Here is a 16,834-nt window from a genome sequence, read left to right on the forward strand (position 1 = left end):
GCTCGGTCCAAGTTTTCACAGTTTTCAAGTCCATTAGCAATGCCATTAATTGTATTCTCGTGCACGGCATGTTCATGTCATCAGTCGAAACACAAAAATGGCAAAAAAAAAGAGTGAGTTTGTGTAACAACTTAAGGCACAGATTATATTGTCCCGGCTAAAAATAGACGAGCAGCAGCCCGTTAGGCAGCCTGCGATCACCAGCGCATTATGGTAACCTGTCTTCCCACGAAGGGCCACGACAGTTTCACAATGCATGTCGAATTACCTCCCTCCTCGAAAGAAGAATCGTCCCGAATCTAGAAACATAGGAGAAAACATGAAAGGAGACAGAGGAATACACAATGTACAGAGCAGGAAAAAAAACAGCACGCACAAGCACTGCACTTAACGCGACTGATAAGGTTTCAGCCGGTTCAGATCCACAATACCAGACACAGGAGCATAAAATGACTGGCGGACCGTCCCTCCCGGACTGTCCGCCACATGAGGCACCCTATAGGGACCCTATAGGGGCAAAACGCTCACGCAATTATTTTGAGAGGGACGTCTGCGTCCGATGGGGTCCATACAAAGACCTGCTCACCACGATGGTATCCGACGCCCCTTTGACGGAGGTTGTATAACTCGGCATCAAGACTTTGTTGCTGAGCTTGGCGAATTCTTCAGCATAGGAGACGGAGGCGAGTATACGATCAGGCAGGAGCACCGCATCTAACGTTGCAGTCATTTCCCGTTCACTATGAAGGAAGAACAGCATGCCAGTCCTTGTGATCGACGTCTACGTACATGGCGATCATATCGGTCAGGGTTTCGTTTAGGCGTTCCGTAAGTCCGTTCCTCTCGGGGTGATAAGCGGTATTCTCCGGTGAACTGTGCAAATGAGCCGCATTGCTTCCTGCACCAGCTGTACATTCAATACGGTTACGCGGTCTGTGATGATAACAGCTGGAGTGCCATAGCGAAGCACAATGTTTTCGGCAAAAAACAGCGATTTTGGCAGCAATACACCGCGTGAGAGATTTTGTTTCGAAATAACGTGATAAATAGCCGGTGGAAACAACAATTCGGCTGTGGCTCTGAGGTGAAGTGGGAACCGTCCCTAAAAACACGATACCGACTTAGTGAACCGGAGATGTTGGAGAAAGCCGGTAGGCTTCAAGGGGCTGTTTCACGGCGCTGCTACTTAACAGACTTCAGAAGAAATCTTGAAGATGACAAAATTAATGAAATTTGTCCTGCAAGAGTTTCTTTAAAGCTTCAAATGAACAGTCGGTATAGAAGTAACAGAAAACATAGCAGATTCGGAGCGCATTTTACCATTCCTCTAAGAAAACGTACCGAAGATCAGCCAACAGCTGTAATATGCAGCTTAGAAAATGTGCCAGCCGCCTTCCGCAATGCTGTTGAATCCTCAAAAAGTACATTTGAACTTCTCTTGTATCTTTTAGTTTGGTCCCAGTTGCACGTCCAAAATCTCTTAGACTGTGCACTCTGAACACAACTGAAAAAACTTGGTTTATAAAAGACGCAGTTAAGCTTCTCGCACTCCACGGCACCGAAAACTCTCTCAGAAGAATTCAGCGTCCCATTTCTTTTTTTTTTTTTTAAGAAGCTCCTGAGAAGAGGACAAAAAATGGCAGTATAGAGCGGTCCATTTTGTTTTGTTTGTTTTTTTACGTGGGAAAAAAGCCACTACAGCCTACTCCGAAAGGCCAAGCAAGGGGGTTTTGGGTAGCCTTTTTTATTTTCTCGACTCGCACCATTGCCATTTTTATCCGTGTCACTACTGGAACACACCATCTCCAATCTCCGATATTAAATAAATATTCAGATATCTGTCATCTATTTACGATCGAGCCGTGCGCGGAGGAACAATACATTTTCAAGCCCTGCCCGGCAAGTGGATTTGGGGCCAGCGTGAGCCCGTGCAGTGTTGTAATCTGTACCGCTAGTGCCACATTTCCTTCATCCAGCAGTCAAAAAATATCACTAACTTATATAAGTTGGCTTTACGTAGTTTCCGTTTGCAATAAAATAAAATCAGCGGGCCAAAATGCTGCCAAGTTCTCGCGGTTAACACTACCTCGGTAGTGGTGACTTGGTGGTTTTACTTGTGAGCCTCTAACATCCTCGCAGCGCGATGATATCCACGTCGCAGCGTCCGCTTTATGATAGTGAAATGCAAAATGCTCGCAGGGAAACGCTAAAGTGCTCGCGTACTGCGCAATGCCCTGTAGCTTAAGAAACCAAGACACTAATGACCACAATTCATTAACAATTTTCTATTTAGATGCGCCCCATAGGTCACGCACAAAGGAGCCCTCGATACCGTGTACAAACAAAATAGAGCTTCACACATAGTCCACAATAGCGAAATCTAACTGTATGAAGTTTTCACATGCATTATTGGATAATGGATTCAGATCATTTGAGATTTCCAGCTTAAAAGCCTTTGTAAGAATTTCTTTCTTGGTCTGGTAATATTGCTGCGCTAATAATGTTTTGTGCTGTCCATTCTTCCTGCGAGCTGTATGAGAGTTGAACAGTTGAACTGAGCGCACAACCAAGTACTAACAAATTCATATCATGCCTTTCTTATCTTTTAAAAACAAAGTGTCATGCGCTTTCTTTGCTTTTATTGTTTGTTTACTTGTTCTTTCTCCATCTGTGTTTCTAACGCATCGGCATTTCGAATTATTGTCTTAATGTATATATATATATATATATATCCGTCAATTGCGATCAATTGTATTGCGTCATGGCGCTCCTCGGGTGCTCCTAAGTGACCGCGGTACAGCCTTCTTATCGAAAGTCGTTGCCGAAGTTCTTCACGCGTCATCCACCCTTCATAAGACAACCTCAAGCTACCATCCCCAGACTAACGGTCTCTCTGAACGATTTCATCGCACCTTGTCGGACATGATAGCCATGTACATCACACCAGATCATCGAAATTGGGATACTCTTCTACCATTCGTCACATTCGCCTATAATACAGCAGTACAGCGAACTACCGGTTACTTTCCATTTTTCCTTGTTTATGGCCGTCCTCCCACTACTATTCTCGACGCTTCCTTCTCTACGGCCGACTACTCCACATCAGTACCTGCCCACTTTTTATGTCGTGTGGCCAGATGCCGTCATCTTGCCCGCCTCAACACGGCAGCGTGCCAGGAAGACCGCAAGACTCGCTATGATTCTACACATCGCGTGGTCTCTTTTCGTCCTGGTGACGAAGTACTGCTTTATACACCATTGCGCACACCTGGCCTTAGTGACAAATTCCACCACCGCTACGTAGGTCCCTATGAGGTCATAAGCCAAACTTCCCCAGTGAACTACAAAGTTACGCCTGTTAATCCCCCAGCTGATCGACTCCACCGTGGAACTGAAATTGTTCATGTGTCTCGCGTGAAACCATTTGTGCGCCGCGATGCATAGGTTAGTTAGGAGAGGCCAGGCTGGCCGCTTCCGACCCCTCGGGCAGATTGTGTGAGCCTTCTGTGGAAGTTCTTTAATTTGTACATGCCATCATCTTCCTTTCATTTGTACATACCATCATCATCGTCCCGCGGCGCCGGCTTCGGCACGCGCCTGGGCTTTGTCATCGGAGTAAAACGCCAGATACGGCATCCCTTGCCTTGCCGTCTCGACCTGGCCTTCTTCCACAGTATATACAATGTGAAACTCTGATGATAAATGTTATCACTGCCTTCTCCATCTAGATTGTTGCACTAGCGCCCAATATTTGAACGTGTATTTATTGCACTTCAGAGTGAGTGCCAGCCTAGCTGCTTGCAAGCAGGTGCAACAAGAATACCCCTCTAGAAAAAATGCAAACCGGATTCCCGTTTTGAGAAGTAAATGAGTTTCTATTATTCCAAGCTTAAACTCTCTTATTAATACGATAGACGTTTGAATTTAAACCGAAAATACGCCACCAAATGAAACAAAATTCTTAGATTTGTCACCACAGCTGATGACGTAAGACCAATCACAGAAACTCGACAAGTTTTATAGTTGTCTTCCCAGTATTGCAAGGAGATTCGCAAAATTTTAGTGCTGCTTTGATTTAGAAGGCACCCCCGAATTTACCAAGGAATGAACTAGAGAGAAATTACTTCAAAACAATGACTTCAACTCCGAAGAATTTGTCATTTGGTTAAGAAGATGCCCCTATTACGACTGTCACTCCACTACCACACACACTTCAGCGTTCGTGGTCCTCCAGAAATAGCAGGAAATCACCAAAGAGAAGTTATGAAAATCGACTCTAGTTGTCCCGGAGCCACCTACAGAAAGAATGTCGGATGGGCTCTCCAAAAACGACCACAAATAATGACCAGAAAATAATATTTGTGGCAACGAACAATTTAGCGGTTTGTCCTAACAAGCCCCGAAATTGGGCTGAGGTTTGTAGTCCTACCAGAATTAGAGCCACCTTCAATGTTTGTGCCACCAATATACCCCCATTTTCTAGAGGAACCCCAAATATCGAACTTGAAAAAGATGAACGCTGAGAAAGGGTCGGGACTACAGAAATCTGTTTGGATAAATTGGTTGCACCATTTGGACATTAAGTAAGGTAAAAGTATTTCGAAGTAATTACTTTGCAGATGAAGATATTCGGAGTGAAAAACTTTTACAGCAAATGATGTCCGGAGTATACGCCGATCAGTGGGCGACTCTATAATTCGGTCTCATTACCACCTAAAAGACTTCGTGAGCCAGATCATTTTTCTTACCACAGCGTAAGTTTTTGTTTTTTGTTTTGCGAGAGGGTGCATGCCGGAATCTACATCTAAAGCAGATGGGTAAAAGCAGAATAACTGCTGTGTACGAATAAATAATCGACACCTTATACTTGCGGATATTTCGTAAGACAACTCACTACTTGCATATCAACTTCACTAATAAGAAGCATTAAGAATAAAAAAAAGGATTTTAGCACCGATTACTACGCTGACTTTCTATGTACTAACAAGACAAGGGAGCTCTCGTTCTACCTAATGAGGCAATTATTTTCCGCGTAACCTCCCAGTTTCAACGCAGCAACGTTAAAACGAGGTTTTGGTCTTTCCAGGTTCAAGCGTGTGCATTTTCTCTATGCAATTTATTCAGAAAGCAAGTATAAAAAAGCCTCGAATAAGGAACTAGGCTTTCAGGGAAGCAACTCTATATAGTTTTGAATGAATATATCAAGAGCTCTGTGCGTAGAAAATGGGAAATCTTCTAATATTTCAGGCGCAACATGCGGAGGGAAACGAGATTAAATTGAGCAGGCTATTGTTACTTACATTCATCATGAGTTCCTTGATTGAAATTGGCAGCAGGTAATGCAATCTAGTGCACTTTCTGATGTACGATCGATGTTCCTTCATTTCCGAAAGAGTATGCCTAGTTGTATATATAGAATGAAACGCGTTAAGTTTCAATTCATTCTAGTGCGCACCTGTACTTGCCTGGTACGTTAATGTGATAGCGTTAAAAAAGCCGTTCTCTCTTCCCGCGCGAGCTTTTTCCGCATCGATGTTGTGAGCGGAATATATCGGGCATTGCTCTGGCAGATTTTAGCTTGTGGTTGACATGGCCAGGCGCTGACTGCTCGCAGAATTGCCTGACATTAGGCGACCATATTAAATGACCCAATTCGGCAGGAGCCGCCGACTCGGACCTCACATTATAGGCTGGAGATTGAAATCGAAATCCAGATTTTCATCACCTTTGCATTCTGAGTCTGGCACGCTAAATTTAGGCCATGCAGACACACTTGCTTGGCCTGGTTAAAGCAGAGTTTTATATCTAGTTCGGATGGCCTTTAACGTACAGCTGTACGCTAGAAATTAAACTCGAGATATTAGAGAAAGAAATTGAAGGATCGATAATTAGGCGAGTAGCTATGTCCACGTGAGCAAACAAGAATCCGCAAGGAGCCAGCAAACGGGAGTTATGAACGCCGAGGAGTCAAACTTTAAGGCTACGACTTAAGTGTCCCCTCGAATTCATGTGCACTGCAGACACATTTATGGTCATGTGAATGCGATTTTAGACATTGCAGCACGTGATGATGATAGCGGGATGTGTATTAGCACTCGGGCAGTGGAAACAGGTACATTGAAGGATTTTCGTCGTAAAGGCGAATCACTTAACAGTCACTAAAAAGCAATAAATGTATACATATATTCTTAGCTCTCAAAATCAAACTAAAGAAATGGGCTATCTGTATGAGGGTAACGGCAAAATGAACGAATTTTTATTATGTGTTCCTTCCATTTGTGTGAAGAAAATGCAGATATCTACACCGAATTACTGACGAGTTATTAGATTCCATCATTCGCTTCATTTACGTACGGGTAGAGTGAACACGTTCAGAAATTTTGATTCTGTTAAACATATCCTCTATGATCCCTGTCTAGAAACTTTCATTTGGTTTCCAAAGTTAAAGCTACGTGTATGCAACCTATAGTAATTTTTGCGGACAGTTATACGAACTGTTCTGACGTTTGCAGTCAAGAACCGTTGACCGGAGCGCCACCACATTGGCTCACAGGATATGGTGGTGGAGGGCTCACCAAGAAGACGCGTCTTGGATCCCGGCAGCCGGGGCATGCGTTTTGATACAGGCAAAATGTTGGCCATGTTCTTTATGTTATGTGTGATTTTTGCCTGCGTTTTAGAGCTTGAGTTCTTCCTTCCATTAGTTATTTTCTGTCCCTTTTTGGATAGCAGTAATTGTCAGCTGAACTTGCGCAGATCAAGGTGTGCTTAATTGTGTTAGGCTGGCAACATAATCCGTACCGGTCCCGAGCAAACTTACTGCTTTTGGTCATTTTATCACAGGATTTTTTCTTGAATTCATGTAATACTTTTCCTGCTGCCCACTTTGTTCTCGTATATTGTTCTGCCCACTCCTGCCTAAGGCCGAAGACTGAGGCCTTAGTTATTTATTCACTGATAAATAAACAAATGCAATGTGCCCACGTAGTGCGTATTTTCATTACGCGATAAAGAAACCTTGATTGTTGCAGAAATTTTCGAAGTTCCCCACAATGGTGCCGTTCATTGTCAAACATGTTTTTCAAAGTTGATCCCTATAAACTAAGCTAGACTGGTGAACTCATGGGCGAAGCCAACAGGAGTTGAAAGAACGAAGTGAGTGCGCCGTTGTGCGTTCACTACCTTCCATTGCTAATTGGCACTAAACACCAAACTACAATAATTAAAAGGTTAATTATGGAGTTTATATAGTTAGCTGGATAATACATCGCTTTTTGAGCACTGCGTCCGCTACATCGGAGAGTATGTCCCTAAAGTTTTTTTTTTTTTTCTATTTCGTCCCGGGGAGCGAGGCCGCTCAGCAATATGCTCGATGTTTTGTCAGCTGAGCTGGTGAGGATATCTCGGACGCTGGTGCCCGCCGGGGTGGTTCACTGGATACGTACCAGGCCATTACCACTTATTACAAGGAGCTCAGAGCGAGCCTGGCTCATCCGCACGCTTCGCTCAGCCTAGAACAGACTACCACGTGGCGCGGCTGCAAACGTGACGCAGTCAAACCCCTGGACGTATGCCAAAATCTTTCCTGACATAGTAAATCCGTGCTGTCAACTGTGCTGCGAGCCTACCAACCTAGACCACATAATCTGGGACTGCGCGGAGGTTCTGCCTCCGGTAGATCTAGTACCATCTCCCTCGCTGGAACACTGGGAAGCTGTTCACGCCAGCCAGGACCCAGACGTCCAGTCCCGGTCCTCGGCAATAGCGCAAGAGGTCGCTGACAGACTTGGACTGCCGGCCACATGGAGCAGCTGAATGCACCAAAGGCGAAAAACATCTAAAACATCGCTGACAAAAAAAGGTTTCTCTCTTTCTCTCTCTTTTTTTTTCGCTCTCTCTCTCTCTCTATTTCGAACCCAATTTATTTTATTGCCTAAAGTCCTTTCTAAACTACCCTTTCTGTGACACCACTCCCGTTTATTGAAAGCTTTCGACCTTGAAGGCCGCGTTTTGTACTGTCACAGATGATCGCAAAGCAAGGTTGTGCCTCGTGCAGAGCAACCACTTAACTGAGTTACAATTCCGTCCGCATATTCATCGTCAAGCCAACGAAACAGACTAAGGCGCTTGCACTGGAGCACTGCAGACACCTTCTGAAATTCTCGGTTCCACCGCTGACCGGAGTGAGCATTAAGTCCCCTTTTTGTTAACCATCTGCTAACAACCGAAAAATATCTTGCCAGCTAGCCGCATTCCACTGTTCACTATGACAACTGTATAGCACTGCTGCCCAAAGCACTACTGTGGCAAAATGCGTAATACAACACCTAATGAATATCAACGTTATTTAATTAAATATGTCTATTGGCTAAGATTATAAATTAATGATAAATGTCAAAGCCGCCGGCGCGCTCATAGGAGTACATCAGCTGAATCGTCAACTTGTGCGCCAACATACTTTGCGCAAAAGGTAGAAACTCTATCATACATTACAAAATAAACACGGAAGCAGACAACCTCTGATTCAACACATTTCCGAACACATTTCTTACAACAACGGGCAGCTCTCTGTGAAGGAGAACGGCTAACAAGAACGGCAATACGCATGGTTATAAAAAGAAGTTCGTGAATACATGCGTCTTAAGATGTTTGGACGGAAGCGATAGCATGAAAAAAAAAGTATTCATAGAAGCACGATATGCGTATGACAAAGCATGGCCGGACACTAAAGTGCTGTGATTCCGATTTCCCTGGAACGCATAAAATGTCCGAAATAATTACCTTCCAGCTTAATTGCAGGGTCAGTCGCTGAAAGACCAGCATAAAAAGATGGCGCATACCTTCAAACGTGAAAAAAAAAATGACATATCTCAATGATTGCACGATATTTTGGCCGACCTGGGAAAAATAGCCGTTTCCTATAGTAAACAGCTCATTTTCTAGGTTCAACTAAATGGTGCTGATCGTAGATACTGCCCAATTAGGCTAAACACGTGTTCTCTACGATCATCTGGATATCTACAGTATCCGTACCGCAACTCCTACCCCTCCCGCAATACACGAGTAAAACATCGGAAAAAGAAGCGAAGCTTCCCAACCCGCACACACTGTAAAAACGTTTTGTTGGAAAATATAGGAATTTTCTGGCAGCGGCATTGCCACAAATGTGCTTTCGTGCTGTGTTTTGTTTTTGAATTTTTTTGTAATTTTACAGTTTTGTTCTGTTTACAACTGAGAAAATTGTTGTAAATTGACAAAACTTTTCTGTCATAAAGCGTTTTATTTTTGCTTTTTTTTGTCGCGTAAGAATTATGCAAATATATATTTTCATTTCACACGTTTTTCTGCCGGTAACTACAATAAGATTGCGTTAAGTGCCAGTTTCTTCAATGAACATATTTAAGGCGAAATTCATGCTATCTCCATCTCACGAATATCTCTCGGCGCTAGTAATGCTCAATGGCACCCACAAACTTGGCCGAGCAACATTTGTCCAGCTACCGAAAAGAGGAAAGTGGAAAAATGCATCAGATACCACTGTAGCAGCCCAACCAACAATGGACCTCAATGTGCGCCACTAGTTACCTTCTTTCGAATCGAAATTGTTACGCAGCCGATCGTCTGACAGCGCCTTCGGGTTGTCATACTATATCGCTTTCTATTCAGCATTTAACTACTCTTCAAGTAAAAATCAGTTTGCGGTAGAAAATAGAACAGACGGCAAAAATATATCGAAATATTTGCCTCCCAATTAAGGTTTCGGCTGGAAAACAGAAAATTACGTGTTTTTTTTCTGTTTTTTTGTTGTTTTTTTTGTAAACGGATTTCGGTCAATGAAGTAGAATAGATATTCTCTGTACGGGAACAGAATTTTTCTTTAATAATACCTGTAATTTTACAGACATTTTTTACAGTGCAAATGCACTATATACATTTATATACTGAACGTAAGACACAATGTGCTGCCACCTCGATGCACAAAGCGCGCACAGCGAAATGAAATAATAAAATAGACGAAGATCGTTTAAAATAAATGGTTTCCGCAATATACCTGATGATGTAGAAAGCTCAGGCGTATGTTATAACAGGGCCAGGCGTTCTTTACCGGTTAGGCTTTTAAGTTACTCACTCAATATCATCATCATATGATATGTAATGCACACAGTCGCGGTTTCATGCAACTTTGTTTCGGACTAAATACTTCATATTACTGAAGGTTGAGGAACGTAGAATGGTGCCTGACAGGCCTAGCTGAATGTACAATTATTCAGTTTTTGAATTATAGCTTACAAACCATAATGCAAACTGTAATAATAAATTAATACAGAAACAAATAGAGGAAATGGAACAGTAGGCAATTTAAGCATTCCGGACCGTCTAGCTACTATAATTCTGGAGAAGATAGGTTATCTAAATTGCATGAGAATATAACTTCCATGAACATTTCTCGACATTTGCGCCTAAGTTATTGTTTTAGCCTGATTTCGAACCGCCCAAACATAATTCTCTCCTTGTATTGACAGGCTAGATTCTTACGTTAGTTGGTTCATTTTTCGAAGCTGGCTATCCATTAGTAAAGCCTGGGTGTTCTTTACCTTTGATAACAATCACTTGAATAAATATTTTTCGTGACAGTTCTGGTAAAATCTCAGGAAGCTACCCTGAAGATGAAACTAACTATATCAGTAGTTTTTTTTTTTTTTTCGATTTCTAACCTGAATATTCTCAATGCAAAGTTTTTGAGATAGTAAAGCAGATGCATACAGTTTTACTTTACTCGGCGAGAAGGCTTAGCAAATACAAGAGAAAAGATAGTTCCACGTGCATTGCAGAAAGGTTAGTAATCCTGCTTTTGCGGCACAGACGTAGCTAAGCTGGATTAAACAGGAAAAGCTAGCCTTCTAATTTCATTAGGGCATTGGCGGACTCTAATCTCTGCCAAAGAAAAAACACGGTGGTGCAAAGCTTGTCTTTTCGTTAAACCCTTATGCGCCTTTTATGTCATCCTCTCGGTGCACGTAAAAGTCGAAATACATGCGGACCCATCGTCATTTTTGAACCGCCGTACAGGTCTCTGTAAGATTAAAGGAAGCGATAAGTTCAAAAAAAAAATATTTTCATTGTTCGTATATATTGAAGTTACGGATTTGTCTTAAATATTACATTCCAATAAAGCATATTTAGAAAACAGTAGCAAAAATGCGCGTGTTACATTATTATTCGAACAATAAAATATCAAAATCATTATCTTTCCCAATCCTAATGACACTAAAGGTACATAGTCGTGCGGGCGGTACAGAAGAAAACTCCATTGAAATGGTGTCTCCGGCTTTCACTAAACGATAAGTCATGCAGAACCATAACGGTCACCGTGTGAGAATACCCGTTATAGCACGAGCACAATGGAATAAATTGTACTTGTGGAATGAATAAAAAGATGGCTGCCACTTCAATAGCTGTGAGCGGGTATGTGTTTAAAGATATATGAACTTCCGAACCATACTATTTGATTGAGAAAATAATATTTCAAATGCAGGAAATGGACAGCGCGGCAAATCATACAGTGTATCTTTCAAGAAAATACATTCCTTTTTCTTCAAACAAAAAGATTTTTCTATTGCTGCCACTTGCGAGCCATCCGCGTTGACCAACCTCTTTTTGTGCTCGCCCGCTGCTTCATATAAAAATTTGAGTAATAGACGCTACACGTGAGAAGTGAGAGTAATTACGGCCGATTACATAGAGGGAGATTTTCTTTTAAGACATACAACAACTACGGTGACTGTAGCCAAGTGAGCGGTTTGGCCGCTCAGTTCGGCAGTTTTTAAAGTTCATTAGCGGGCAAAATTGTTACATTGTGGGAGGCGTGATTTTAGTGGTTTTTATGCCCTGTTGGCAAATGTTTGGAGAGTTTTGGGGGTTTTTTTTTCAACTTTTGTTTATAATTGGCCATGCCCCTTAAAAATTATACTTATTTCGGCAAAAGACAGCTAATGTAAGTGGATGCATAACTGACATGTCAAGGTAGTGACTATCGGAACACGTTTATATGGCTTCAATTGATTTATTTGGAATATTTAATTTTATTCGACAATTGCAGACTCGCCAATTCCATTTAATGCAATTCTCGTGTCTGCTGCTCCCGGGCATTAAGTCCGGTAGACTAAGCTATGTGATGTGCGTGAAGAAATTAAGGAAATATTGCCTGCAGAACCTAAGTTTCGAGACTGGGTTCTAGAAATTTAAATACATTGAACGCTGTATTTTAAGAGCCATCTGTGTCGTTTATGTATTTTTTTAAAGCATACTGCAGTCAATACAGGCCGAGCAGGAAAACAGATTTATAAATTCATAAACCTGCCGGGCAAAAAATAAAACGCTCCAGTTTCACTGCAACCAACGACACCTGTTCTCCTTATCTGGAACGGACGCAAGAGCACAGCTACATTATGGGAGACATTGAACTAGTGCATAAATGCTTCCAGCGCAAGTCTCTTCTTCCAGCGGACCGAGGCTCGCTCCATTGCTGATGATGCTGCGGTCGAGAACATGAGTTGGACGCACGTTCAGTTAACTCAGCATTGTCAGATATGAACCGGAAATTATATGTGAATACAGATGACTAGTATCGTAATAAGTGCTCAAGCCGAGCTACGAAGGCGTAGAAAACGGCGCGCTCATATCACGAACTGCTCGAAAATGTAACCTAAAGATCGGAGCGACATGAAACTGTACGCTGTCAGCAGCTCTGGAACCCTGCCTGGAATTGGCAGTAGGAGAAACCGATCACTCGCAGACTGCTTGCAAAACCTAGATGATGCAGGCGTCTTCTGTATGTGAGTGAATTTTTCTGCAATCAGAAAAGAAAGAAATGCTTTTGAAACTGCTGCAGAACAGTGACGGGATATTCCTGAGGATGAAAGCCTTCATAGCCGGAAGGTTTGAGTCGCGAGGAAGATATGTGTTTTCCTTTATACTCGGGATATTATTTGCAGCGTTTACAAACGTGTGTAGTGGGTCAGTGGTTAGAGCTTTCGACTGCTGAGCCCAAAGACGCGGGATTGAATCACGGCCGGAGCGGCCGCTTTTCGACGGCGGTGAAAAGCAAAGCACCCGCATTCTGTGGGAAGTGAATGCGCGGTAAAAATGCACAGGTGGTGAAAATACTTAAAATTTCCGGAGCCCTCCTCTACTGCTTCCTTCATAGTCTCAGTCACTTGGGATTTTAAATTCATATAAACCACAAAAAAATATTGTTTGCAGACTAAATAGCAGAATAAAAGGACTGAAGTTGGCGTTCATGAGGACGTTAAAATTAGCAGGTTTTATTTATCGCGTTTCGAGGCTTCCTCTTGTGGATTTTCTACTTTTGAGTTCGCGACCCTCCTACGGTCCCCCTCCTTCAAAAGCTTTCCAAGCAAATACTTCCGCTATTCGTGGCTTCCACCACGAACCTCATGGAACCGAGCGCTGAAAATTACCAGTTGGGTGTAAAATGTCTGGCACAGTCCATTCATTTTTTGTGGCTGCCATACGTGGTTCAGGTAAGTTCTGGAAGTAATTAACAGGTAAACTGTTGCAGCAAGAATGAATAGTTGGCCATGATAACAACAGTTTTCATGCAGAATCTCTCGGCAACGGTACCCGTTTAAAAAAGTCTGCTACGGCGCTTTCATGCACTGTACTAAGGGCCGACACATGGCCATATGTGGTGCTTTTTTCAAGTGAGGTTAATGAAAAAGCGTCAACGATGCAGGAAGCCAAATCCTAGTGTTTATTTACCGATAGGGTAACTCTTCCATGGGCAATAAAAAGAAGCCTAGGGGCGCTAGTTACAAAAGCAATGATCAGCTATTAGTATGAGAGTATAATTGCACTTTGCGCGCTTGCTGTAGGCCACTATAACATAAAACATTCTACACAGCAAAAGTACATAGCCGCTAAAGTCTATGAAATTGCATAATTATATGCGCACAAACGTTTCAGAGCACTGCAGAACCTGCACTGTATCAATAATAAAGTGGAAGCGTTATTTGGGCTATTGTAGCTACACTTCACGCGTCGTCATTGTCTGTTTGTTATATTTACTGCCTATATAAGCTTTGAAAGAATTTCACATTTTCCTTTTATATTTTCTACCTCTGTTTTATAACCTAATTCGTCTTTATGTTTTTATTTCCTTCGATGCTCTCAGCGTCCTTACGCTAAATATTGAGAATTATGAAAACGTTCGCAGGAAGTCAGCGTAGAGTCCCCTCATGAGGACAAGCCTTGGTGACACGCTTCGGTGACATGCTCAAATGACGCCATTGTTGAGGCAAGAAATGCTTTCGCAATAATAAAGATCTATGACAAGCAATCTAGAGGAATGTAGCCTGGCGACGCCAGATAATTCGACTATTCGCACGACCATAACAGTAAAAATGGGGTAAGGTGGCAGGGAGGTAGTGGCTCAAAAGGAAAAAAGGGCCTTTACTATGTATTGCATGTATGTATTTACTATGTATTTGTACACTGGCAGATATGGCGCCGAATTATATCAAACTATAAGCTGGAACAAGTCACATGGAAGTAAGCGCAATCACTGGGACTATAGTCCGGATTCCCAATTCTCAAGTCGGCATATGTCCGGTGATCAGATGTTCTCCAGCTCAGCTACTATTAAAAAGGCTATATGCTCTGCTCATGCGTAATTTCAAACGACGCATTCTTATCAAGCGAAGTCCTGAATCTAAGTAAAGTTGCTTTTTGAATAAGCAAGTCATTTTCCCTTCCACGCGTATAAATCAACAAGATGCATATCAATGAAAGTAAAAGACCAAGTATCAATTTCAATCATAAAAAAGATGCGCAGATGCAAGCTTTTACTATTGTGTTGCAGGAGCTTCTGCTTTCTACGTACTGTTGTGCCTGGCCAAAGCCGCCTAGAAATTCAGCAGGACGCCAAACTTCTTCGGCGAACGCCTCCTTCACAAACTTTAGATACTTCTCTGCAAAGCACCACTGCACTGGAGGCGAGCCGTACCAAAGGGACAGAAGCGACGTGTTTCAACATGCGCTGAACGTCCAGACAGCACGGCGCGCCGTGGCCCTGACGGTGAACCCCTTCTCGCCCCGCGGCATATTTGAAGCGAGAGCGCAGCAAGCTCTCCCATTGGCCCTGCGAAAGTGCTGCCGTCGGATTGGACCATTTTGAGCGTCAACGGTTCTCGGCAACGGAGTCTCAAGTGCTTCCGTTCGAGACTCCGAGTGTGAGTTCGTCACGAGCGTCCATCGGGAGCAGTTCGCCCCCTGACAGTGCGGACGCGGCGGAATCTCCCCGGCCGTCGCTGCGCGAGAACAGTCGCGTACGGCTATGGTAGCTTTCGGCCCCAGAGCCGAACTCCTTGTTTAAGTACCTGTAAATAGTGTATAAAGCCTTTTCTTCATCTCACCAACGCCGACTCGGATTCATCGCTACCGCCCAGGAAGCTGACAGCCCTCGTTCACGAAACGGGTGACGAGCGCTGCGTTACCAGCTCCTTGGCACAACCCTGTTGACGGTGGGCTACTGTGTGATAACCCCACCGGCACAACATTGGTGGCAGTTGCAGGATCAACTGGCACAACCCTGTTGACGGTGGGCTACTGTGTGATAACCCCACCGGCACAACATTGGTGGCAGCGGTGGGATCGACCGGCGTCAGGCACCTCGGCGCGGTGAGTACCTGAAGTTTCCCTCAAACGCCAGACTTCTCTAACACACAGGGTAGCTTAGAGAAAGGCTGAGCGTAGCATTGTGTTAACCTTGCGTGTTTCAAGCCTACAGGAAGTGTTTTGAAAACCAGGGGATGCTGAGAAGGGAATCAGTGTGAGAAAGGCTTGCGCATCTCTTGCTAGGAGCGAGATAGCGAACGTATAGTACACTATTCTAAAAAGGCAATCAACAAGAGGCCGGTGTAAAGATGGAGAGTTACAAGGTCAGAGAACTTCTCCAAATTTGTGACGAGTTGGGCATCGATTTGGGCTCAACAAAAAGAAAAAAGGAAATCCTTGAGATCATGCAGGCAGAGGACGTGACGGTTGAGGAAGCCGCAGAGGCCTGGGATGATATTCAAGAGAGAAAAGGGAAGGAGGAAGCCAAAAGGCTAGAACTCCAAAAGCGCGAGGAGCGTGAAAAGCTAGAACGCCAAAAGCGCGATGAACGTCACGAGAAAGAGGACGCCCGTGTATGGCAACTGATGCAGCTGGAGGTTTCAACACATAGAATGAGCGTGGAAAAGATTAAAGCTTTTAATGCCATTCATTGTAACGGTTCAATACCGCGAGACTGTCCACCACCGTTCCTCATCGCCGAGGATATGGCAATGTATTTGGCAGACTTCGAGAATGTCTGCAGAAGTAAACGTTTCGAGCGAGATAGTTGGGCGCAGAAGTTGGTAGCTCTTCTCTCCGCTGAAGCGTCGGAAGAAATCAAGCGATTGGTTGGCGACCGCTTGAAAAATTACGATGCACTAAAAGACTCATTGCTGATACGATATCGGATAACGCCTCAGGATCTTCGGAAAAGATATGAGAGCGAGAAACATTGTAACACGGCGTACTTTGATTTGGCGTATCAGTTGAAAGCCGATGTAACCGAATGGCTAGACAATCAGGAAGTCTCGGAGCAAATTGTGCTTGCACCTGAGAATGAGACACAGCTTGGGGAAGCGGCCGAGCAACGCGATAGCAGCAGCGAGCTGATCGAGTCTCGAACAGAAGTGTCTAGGGTTACCTTGGTCGAGCCACTGGCAGCTGAGACGGTTGGAGCCGACTCCATCGGCGAGAAATCCGCAATGAAACCGTCCTGCAC

The sequence above is a fragment of the Amblyomma maculatum genome, chromosome 1, assembly GCF_055883805.1.
Source record: "Amblyomma maculatum isolate TAMU_Amacu chromosome 1, ASM5588380v1, whole genome shotgun sequence".
In the NCBI taxonomy this organism is placed as follows: domain Eukaryota; kingdom Metazoa; phylum Arthropoda; class Arachnida; order Ixodida; family Ixodidae; genus Amblyomma; species Amblyomma maculatum.